The sequence below is a fragment of the Pinus tabuliformis genome, chromosome 7 (genome assembly GCF_031772625.1).
Source record: "Pinus tabuliformis cultivar Carrire ecotype Pingquan chromosome 7, CPIR1, whole genome shotgun sequence".
Taxonomy (NCBI): Eukaryota; Viridiplantae; Streptophyta; class Pinopsida; order Pinales; family Pinaceae; genus Pinus; species Pinus tabuliformis.
This window is the reverse complement of record NC_142293.1, coordinates 2,052,188,723-2,052,200,064: the sequence shown is the minus strand read 5'-3', so window position 1 is coordinate 2,052,200,064 and position 11,342 is coordinate 2,052,188,723.

Genomic DNA, 11,342 nt, shown 5'->3' with positions numbered 1-11,342 from the left:
CATTCCTAAACAAACATCTCAACGCTGACTCAACAAAGGAAACTTCAGAAGGTTTCACCAATGTCTCTCAATACAGAGAAATCATATTATTTATGTAGACTAATACTGTCTATGATTCACTCGGAAATGAATTTCACACATAATCTATTCACCCTCATGACACAGTGTGTTTTTGTATTTTCATTAATATAACATAATATAATATAATTACATAGGCGAGTGGCCATACTGGTAAGGTCCAATTTACAGCCTTGATTCAATCCAACCTCTAGAATGCTTCAAATGTTTACAATATATACCAAGAGAAATCTGAACTAATTTCAGTTTAGATCCAACAATCTCTCAATCTCTCCTAAAGCTTCTCCTAGTTCCATTATTTACTCAACCAAAATCCGATATTAGACCTTTGGATGGCTAAAATCCTTATGAGTTCTCAACTAGCCTAGATCTCTCATGTCCTCCTACACTCAAGAACATTTACAAATATTGCTCACAATATTTAATTAAATCTTATTCTAAGTCACTCAAAACATTGAAAATTACATTAATTAAATACTTAGAGAACCAACTTCGTTGAAAACACATGCCCCCTAGATTCTGCTAAATGTACAAAATTTGGAACCATGATGCTCCTGCATCATATATGATACCTATGATGTTGGTATGTGATATATATGATGTGACATTTTTTAATATGTGAAGAATCTCTTTTATTTAATATAAAATTTGTTAGTTCCAGCTTACTTAGGTTGGTATATGATATATATGATGTGACATTTTTGAATATATAAACAATCTTTCATATTTAATATTGAATTTGTTGGTTTCAATTTACTTATATTTTTATGTGATATTTAATATTAAATTTGTTGGTTTCAGCTTATTTATGTTGTTATGTGATATACATGATGTGAGATTTTGAATATATAAACAATCACTTATATTTAATATAAAATTTATTTGTTTCAACTTACTCATTCAAAAGAGAGTGTAAATTTATGAGTGACTTAAAATCTAAAAAATATTAGCATAAATACTTTCATTGCTAAAAAGGGAGATAAATATACAAATTAAAATATATACATTTTTGAAATAAATAAATAAAAATATATAATTTAACTTTTTATTTATAAATAATTTAATTTTTTTATTAATATTAAATAATTATATATATATATATATATATATATATATATATATATATATATATATATATATATATATATATATATTTGTATTTATAAATAGCCTGGTTTTTTATGCATTGGATAGTTAAATTTGAGGTAATCTCAGAGTTAAATCATTATAAATTAATAAATATAAATTAGTTTATTAATTTGTGTAACATTTGGTTCATCAAATTAATAAGTTATTAGTTTAATTTTTTAAAAACCTTGTTAAAAAATTCAAAGTGGAGTTATGTTTAAATAAAAACAGTTTTGCACAAAGTTATGAATATACAAATTAAAATATACAATTTAATTTTGTAAAACATTCAAGCCCCACACACTCTTGGCCCTAGACTAAGGCTAACATCATCTGTCATTTCTAGCGAGAAGCAGCCATCGTCGTGATGTCGCGAAGCAACTACCTAACATGTGTACTATATTTGTTTGCAGTTTCGCTTTGAAGCAAATCTGCAAAAACATTAATCTCTCTTTGTTTCAGTTTCCTACGACCGCTTTTCAGAAGTTCCGCTGTAATAATTGTTGGGGATTTTTCTGGTAAAATCCCAAAAACAAAAAAAACTACACACACACAGAGACAATGCTTTGTTTCTCTCCCACAAGATCTTTTTGTGCACACGGAAGCTTAAAAAAAAATGACTGAATTCATACTCTGGGATTCACCAAAGACAACATTCAGCAAAACTCTGTCTCCAACTGAGAATTTACACTGTTGGTGTGTAAAAACCCATTTACATCTACTGCTGTAAAAAGATTTTTCATAAACTGCTGTAAAAACCCTTTTTCACTTACTGGTGTAAAAGTCTTCTTTTACATACTGCTGTAAAAATAATTTACATATGTAGCTCCAAAAACTCATACTCCCCGCACTGTTGTGCATATATCCTCCTTGCAAAAATCAACACATATAAAAACTTTCTACAAAAACATATGGGCTTCCCTCTGTTCTTTTCTTCATGCACTGTTGTGAAATGTTTTCGCTGCTGCTTTGTTTTTACAATGGTCAACGCAGCGCTCAAAAAAAACTTATATGATATACATATGCCATATAAAAAAATTATAACACGTGTTTATCTATGTTTAAAAAATATATGCCGTATGAGAAAACTTAAATGCTTTACCTACACCTACGACCATGTTTAAATTTGATTTAACTCTTTTGCAGACGGAACCGGCGGTCAACCAAACTTTTATTTCACTCCACGCAATCTCGATTAATGCAGGTTGGATTGATGGACGGCGGAGAATGATGAAGGCGATCAGACGGCTGGAATGAATATCGGGAGCCCACTTCACGCTGAACTTTAGCGTCTGAAATGTCAGTTCTGCTGACGTATATAGAGGACCACGTGGCTGAGTATAATTGTATCGGGCTCGATTATACGGAAACTACGTTCTGATCGAAGGCGGTCTGATATGCATCAAGTGGTTTATGGTTTCGCTGTGGCGGTTTTGGTGAATTAACTCGCACGGTTCAACAGTTGAAATTATATTTTCAACACTCCCCTTTAATTTCAACTACTGGGCATTCGGTCATACCCACACACTTCCTCAAAAATTCAAAACTTTTCTGATCCAATGGCTTTGTCAAAATGTCTGCTACCTGTTCTTGAGTCCTGCAATGTTCTAGGATAATTTCTCCATTGTTCACCAATTCTCTGATGTAGTCAAACCTTGTATCAATGTGTTTCGTTCTCTTATGAAACACTGAATTCTTTGACAATGCAATAGCTGAGCTATTGTCACAAAAAATCATTGTTGCTTTTGCCTGCTCTTGGCCTAAGCTCCTCAACATTCTTCTCATCCAAACTGCTTGACATGTTGTTGCTGTAGCTGCCACATATTCAGCCTCTGCTGTAGACAATGCTACAATGGACTGCTTCTTAGAAGCCCATGAAATGGCTCCTGAACCCATATGAAAAACATAACCGGAAGTGATTTTCCGATCATCTACACTTCCAGCCCAATCAATATCAGTGTATCCAATTAAATCTGAATGCTCTAAGACAATATATAAAATGCCAAACATTTTGGTACCTTTGACATACCTTAAAATTCTTTTTGCTACCTGCCAATGTGCCTCCTTTGGCCTCTCCATGAATCTGGAAATTAAACTAACAGCAAACATAATGTCAGGCCTAGTTGCTGTTAAATACATTAGGCTGCCAACTATGCTCTTGTACAAACTAGGATCAAAATCCTTGCTGCTGTCCTCTCTGCTGAGTTTTAATCCCATTACTGTGGGAGTGATCGCTGCTTTGCATTCTTGCATGTTAAATCTGCCCAACACTTGATTTACATATCTAGCTTGTGAGATAAAAATTCCTTTTTCATTTTGATCTACTTCTATGCCTAAGAAGTATCTCAAGAAACCCATATCAGTCATTTCAAATTCCTCTTTCATGATTGATTTAAAATTCTTAATGAGCTAATCATCATTACCTGTGAAAATAACATCATCAACATATAAGACAACAATCAAAATTTTACCATCCTTTTCTTTGATGTAGAGAGTGGGTTCTCCCTCACACTTATCAAATTCTTTCTCCAATAGATAGGAATCTATCCTGCTGTACTATGCTCTTGGCGCTTGCTTCAGCCCATAAAGAGCTTTCTTCAATTTGCACACTTTGTGCTCTTCACCTTTCTTCTCATAGCCTAGAGGTTGTTCAATGTAAACCTCTTCCATTAACACTCCATTTAGGAATGCTGACTTCACGTCCATTTGGTAAACTTTCCACTTGTTTTGAGCTGCTATGGACAACACTGCTCTCACGGTTTCCATTCTTGCAACCGGTGCGAAAGTCTCCTCATAATCTCTCCCATACTGCTGCTTGTATCCTTTGACAACCAGCCTTGCCTTGTGCCTTTCTATCTTGCCTTCAGCATTGCTTTTGGTCTTGTAGACCCATTTAACTCCAATGAATTCTTTACCTTTTGGTAGCTCAACCAAATCCCATGTTTTGTTTCTCTCTATGGCATTGATTTCCTCATCCATAGCTTCTATCCATTTCCTATCTTTAATTGCATCTTCGAAATGAATAGGATCATCAACATGACAATACAAGGCAAATAAGGAATTCATTCCTTCATCATAAATGTCACTTAGATTTCTAAATTTCTTACCTCGTTCATTTGGTGTGCAAGTGCTTGAAGATGCACTTGAATTTCCTCCTTGCGGTGTGCTTGGAGAAGCACTTTCATTTATCCTCAATGGTGTCCCTTGCTGTCCTTGTGTTGGCGCTGCTGTTTGGGGATGCATTTCAGCCACCTCCTCATCATCTTCATCATGAGACAAACAGTTTTTAACATTCACTGTTTTCTCTATGCTTCCATCCCAAGCTTCCTCCTCAATGAATTGAACATCTCTGCTGACAAAAAACTTCTTGGTGGATGGGATATACAACCTGTAGGCTTTGGATTCCTCACTGTATCCAATGAAAAGACATTTCTCCCCTTTGTTGTCCAAATTCCTCCTTAGTTGATCTGGAATGTGTGCATAGGCCACACATCCAAAAACTCTCATGTGGGTGACTCCTTGCTTTCTCCCACTCCATGCTTCTTTTGGCACTTTGTTCATGACTGCTTTTGTAGGACACTTGTTCAAAATATACACTGCACAATTTACAGCTTCAGCCCAATAATCATTTGGCATATGCTTTGCCTTCAGCATGCTCCTCGCCATATCCATGATGGTCCTATTCTTCCTTTCAGCAACTCCATTTTGCTGTGCGGTGTACCTAGCTGTAAATTGTTTGTGAATTCCATTTTCTCTACAAAATCGTAGGAATTCCTTGGAGATATACTCACCTCCACTGTCAGTTCTCAAAACTTTTATATGCAGCCCGCTTTGGTTCTCCACAAGTGCTTTGAAATTTCAAAATTTTTCAAACACTTCACTTTTGTTTTTAAGGAAATATACCCAAGTTTTTCTTGTAAAGTCATCAATAAATGTTAAGAAATATTGGCTGCCTGATAATGATGGATTTTGCATTGGTCCACATAAATCTGAGTGGATGATCTCTAAGGGTGCCTTTGCCCTTATGCTTTTCCCTAATGGAAAACTTTCTCTGTGTTGTTTTCCCAATATGCGGCCTTCACAAAGGCTGTCCGGTTTCTCAATCAGCGGTAATCCTCTTACCATTGCTTTTCTGCTTAACAAGTTTAGACCTCCAAAACTGAGATGTCCAAATCTCAAGTGCCACAACCAATTTTCATCCTTTGGCATGCTTTGGAAAGCCTCTTGGGTGACTGCTGCAATTTCTCCTTTGTTTTTCAAATCTGCCCTTATTCTAAGAGGGAACATCCTGTTCCTTGTCATCTTCACTTCAGCAATGCATCGTTTGCTGGGTGCTATATCCATGATGGTACATACATCATTTGCAAAGAAAACATTGTACCCCTTATGGACAAGTTGTCCAATACTCAAGAGGTTACATCTCATTCTAGGGACATAGTAGACATCTGCTATGGTTTTCTTTTCTCCTTTCTTTGTAAATATTTTTACCTCTCCTTTTCCCATAACAGAAATTTTGCTATTAGTTCCTAGTGTGACTTCTGATTTCACATTTTTATCTAGGGCAGAAAAGAGAGCTATGTTTTCTATCATATGGTTGCTGCAACCTGAGTCTAAAAACCATATGTCCTCAATGTTTGTTTCAGCCATGTTACAAGCTAACAACACATTATCTTGGCTGATGTTTTCTCTAGTGACATTTGCATTTTGTCTATTACTCATATCATGTTGCTTCTTCCTACATTCACTGGCATAATGCCCATATTTTTTACAATAATAGCATTGGACATTGGATTTTTCATACCTTTGTCCTTGAGCATGATGTTGTCCTCTTTGTTGGCTGCTGCCTTGGCCTTGGTTCTGATTTGGGTTGCTGCCTCTTCCTTGAGCATTTGTTGGACTGTTCCTTCCACCTCTGTTCTGGCTTCTGCCTCTTCCTCTCTTGTTTCCTCTGCCTTGACCTCTTCCTCTTCCAAAAGACATATGGGTCTTAAAGGCTTGCTCTAGAGATGAGTTTTCATTTCTACTCAACCTCTGCTCATGTGTTATCAGTGATGCATGAAGTTCATCAACTGAAAAGTTTGAGAGATCCTTTGTCTCTTCTATGGTGGTGACAATCACATCAAACTTTGAGGGTAGGACCCTCAATATTTTCTCCACAATCCTCCTTTCTTCAAGAGTTTCTCCATGAGTCCTTATCTGTGTGACCAGACCAATTACATGTGTGAAAAATGAGTCAATGGTGTCTGACTCCTTCATGCTCAGATTTTCAAAATCTTTCCTCGGCAGTTGTAGTTTTGCTGTCTTCACTTTCTCCATGCCTTGATAGGCTGTCTTTAGGGTTTTCCATGCTTCATTGGATGTCTTAGCTGCTGCTATTCTTGGAAACACACTCTGGTCCACTGCTTGATACAACAATACAATGGCTTTTGCATCCTTCTTCCTATTGCTCTTCAGCAGATCTCTCTCTGCCTGAGTTAAGTTGTTAAATTGATTTTCATCTGTTGGTTCTTCAAACTGAGATTCAACAAGCTCCCATAGATCTTGTGAGACAAATAAAGCTCTCATGGTTATTGACCAGTAGTCATAGTTCTTCCCATTAAACTGTGGGAACTGGGTGTTAAACATACCCATGCTAGTGCTGGTGCTAGCCATTCCTTGCATCCTCAACTATGCTTCAATTTCTTAACTGTGTATTTTAAAACACTGACTATTTCAGCAGTAACAAAAAGAAAACTTTGAGGAACACCTGAATCTTTTGCCTCAGACTTCACTTTGCTGGAGAAGATTTACTGCTGCAACAAAAGGCTCCTCCCTTCAGCTTCTTGAACACCTTCAAAGAGCCTACGCCTGCTCTGATACCACTGTTGGGGATTTTTCTGGTAAAATCCCAAAAACAAAAAAAACTACACACACACAAAGACAATGCTCTGTTCTCTCCCACAAGATCTTTTTGTGCACAGGGAAGTTTAAAAAAAAATGACTGAGAACAGAGTATTACACCACCATAAAAAGATTTCTATTCATTAAAATATAATGCCTGATACATATTCATCCTCTTTTACTGAGAGGGATTCACCAAAACAACATTCAGCAAAACTCAGTCTCCAACTGAGAATTTACACTGCTCGTGTGTAAAAACCCATTTACATCTACTGCTGTAAAAATATTTTTGATAAACTGCTGTAAAAACCCTTTTTCACTTACTGGTGTAAAAGTCTTCTTTTACATACTGTTGTAAAAATAATTTACATATGTAGCTCCAAAAACTCATACTCCCCGCACTGCTGTGCATATATCCTCCTTGCAAAAATCAACACATATAAAAACTTTCTACAAAAACATATGGGCTTCCCTCTGTTCTTTTCTTCATGCACTGCTGTGCAATGTTTTCGCTGCTGCTTTGTTTTTACAATGGTCAACACAACACTCAAAGAAAACTTATATGATATACATATGCCATATAAAAAAATTATAACACATTTTTATCTATGTTTAAAAAATATATGCCTTATGAGAAAACTTAAATGCTTTACCTACACCTACGACCATGTTTAAATTTGATTTAACTCTTTTGCAGACGGAACCGGCGGTCAACCAGACTTTTATTTCACTCCACGCAATCTCGATTAATGCAGGTTGGATTGATGGACAGCGGAGAATGATGAAGGCGATCGGACGACTGGAATGAATATCGGGAGCCCACTTCATGCTGAACTTTAGCGTCCGAAATTTCAGTTCTGCTGACATATATAGAGGACCACGTGGCTGAGTATAATTGTATCGGGCTTGATTATATGGAAACTACTTTCTGATCGAAGGCGGTCCGATATGCATCAAGTGGTTTATGGTTTCGCTACGGTGGTTTTGGTGAATTAACTCGCATGGTTCAACAGTTGAAATTATATTTTCAACAATAATTAAACCGAATCGAAGGTGAGATGTTTCGAATCTGACCCCTGCCATAACAAGTTCCACCATTCCAACAATATCTTTGACTATGTCCAATTCTTGAAGCCTTTTCTTGTGGTTCACGTATTTATAAACTTCAGAATCTTCAGCCTTTACTAATGCTTCACTTAATTCCAACGCTCGCTTAAGTGCTTTACGAATACATGAATGTGCCCCTCCGTGTGGGGAGGAAACTATATGTTGTTGATCATAACGTTAAATGCAGAGTATTACAAGTTTCACAAGAACGTCCACGTAATTGTCAAAAAGGAGCAAAGTGAACCTCCTCCACATCCACGCCGCTTTCAGGATCCCCGTCCCATTGTGGAGATCTTCATTTATGATTTCATCCCTCGAATTGTGGCGCCCTAACAATTTGAGAGTAATTTCGATGACACAACGAACTATGGTTGTTCGCTTGTTTAGAAGAGGATAATTGGTATTGTGATAAAACATCTGATAGTAAATTTTTAGGACCATGCTCTGGATTTTCAAATACCTGGATTTTCCAAGATAAGACAGAATATGTACGAATGCCAATATTGATTTTTCAGGTATTGTCAGCAAATCCACGAGTCTCATGCCGACGATATCGACTATCCTGCCCACTTCTCTGCAAACTTCCTTCGTTTCTTCACTTAAAGAGTATGAACACTGTAGCTGTGTATCGACCACCATGAACAAGTAACGGTATCCCTGGATTAACGAAAACAGTTCCCTGTTCCATTCCCCGTACTCGCAATATAGACGGATCAGGTTGAGCTTCTGCCACACTGGATTCCAATCCGCTTCTTTCTTATTTTCCTTCTTCTGACAAATATAATCATAATGGTACACCAAATCCTTCAGTAGACTTGTCATTTCAGTCTAGTTAAAGAGTTTAGTATAATTTGGAATTACCTGAAGCCCTGGGATTCTATTTCTGGTGATGTATTGCTGCATCTCTTGTCTCAGCTCAATCTGGGGGATGTCATTATTGATGTGGAAGGGGTGACGGGTATATGGGTTGATGACATTGTGTTTTGTCACCCAAATTGTCTCGAGTGTCCTGCAGTTGTATAGCAGCTGGGCAGGGTCTTCTGCAAGCGGGAGTTGAATGGGATCGTAGGCAAATTCTTGGAACACCACATCCAAATATTCTTTCGGAACAATGTCTGAAGCCATTTTGCAATCGATTGGTGGATATGAAAATGATTGGAGGAGATGTAAATGATATGGAAATGATTACAGGATCATTGGTCGTTGGTCGTTTTGATCGACGGGTTCCTTAAATAAGCATATAGAGTATTAGTAGCATGTAAGTTCCACATAAATTAATTTTGTCGACTTCATGTGTGATTTGCATTAAACGCCTATGTGTGTTTTGTGTTAAATGTTTTTACATGCGGTAGGATATTGTCTTTTAACTTGTTGGTATCGTCTCTAAGGATGAGATTTCATCAATGAAAATTACATGCTGAGATTTTAATTTTGATACTACTATATTTATTAAGGAAGTAGTGTTTCTACGAAAAATTTGCATAATTTAGTTAATGAGAGAGTTTTATATTTGCATAATTTAGTTAACAAGATACTCTTATATTTTATATTGAATAAGGTTGGAGATTTGTTTTGGTATTTAAAAATATTGGAGGATTTTTTGGGATATATCTTCATGGATCTTTTCCTGGATGGAATTGGATTGTTTGATGGAGGGTTTTGGTTGGGTGAAAGTAGCTTTTCTTTGGATGATTGTGCTTGTTGATTTAGTGTTATTCTCAAACATGTTTGCCTAATTGATCACCCCTTCATTGTATTTAGTTGGTTATGGAGCATGCTATCTCATTATGATGTGTTTTTGGTATATATATATTTATGGCATTTGTGTTACATCTTGTTCTTACTAGTGGTTATATCCCCACAGGTAATTAGATGATGATATTTGCAAGTAGATGTTTAATGTTTTGTGGGGTTTTCTAGTGACATTCCCATAATGATGATGTATTATTACTGTTAGAGGAGGGGTGTTTAACATGTTCCTCTTATGTTGGATGTGCTGTGGGACATACTTGATGGTTGGATGGGTTATCATTTCTACCATCTGTTATAGACATTTTTGTGCCTTACAGCTATAAGCGTGAAATGTCCATAATCCAAGGGATCCAAAGACCCTAAACATGTTGTTCCTACCCCTAGAGGAAGAAAGCCAAAAAAAAACAACAATTCACAGAAGTTCTCCACCAGAAACTGCTCAAAAACAAGTCAATTCAGGATCAATTTAGAGGCTCCACTAGCTGCCTGCGTTGAAATGCAGAAGCTACACTAGCTAGTTGCACTACAACGCAGGTAGAAGCACTACCAGGGTGCGCTGAGCGGGAAATGACAAATGTCAGGGTCCTTTGTGCGAGGTGTAAAGACTGTGGAAGCTTCCAGAATCTTCCTCCATGACACTTGCCTTGCTGAGTTCGACTAAGTGATGAGTAAGAGGCTCTTAGTCTCCAAGTGGAAGCAAGAACTGATAGAGAGAGAGGACACTAGTCAGATCTCAAGCTAACTCATCCTCTCTCCAAATATCTATATATAGATCTCTTCTCCATGAGATCTAGAGGCTGGAATTTTGTTATTGCAAAGAATTGCTGTTGGTTTGAGATTGAGATCATTGGGTGCTTAATTCTTTGAAGGGAGGTGAAGAAAGGATTTCATTCGTTGGGAGGTAGATGCTGGATTGGAACTCTCTTGGTTGTATCTCCTCCTGAACCTTGTTATTTCATCAATAAAGCTATCTTGGCTTCTCCTATATGCTGATGTGTCTTTGATGTATGATTGCATTAGTATATTTGGTTTATTTCTAATCCTGAACTAGTTATGAATATGAATCTATGTCTTTGTGTAGTGTTCCCTTCTTGTGATCTTGTAGGAACCTGTTGAAGCTGGGCGAGCGAGAAGGCAAGTAGCTGGGAACTCTCAAAGAGAAGAGAAACCGGATCGAGGGACAAACTGAAGACACCGGTTAGTCCATCCATCTCTCTTCATTCTCATTTCATAAAGGAAGAATACTAGAATAGCTGTCTTTGTTTGTTGCTAAGGCACTGTCACACCTTAGGTGGATAGGATCGTCCTGCATAGGCATTTTTCCCCACAACAAATTGGCGACTCCGCTGGGGATATCTGTTTAGTCATTTTATTTGTGTTTCTATCATTGTTTGTTT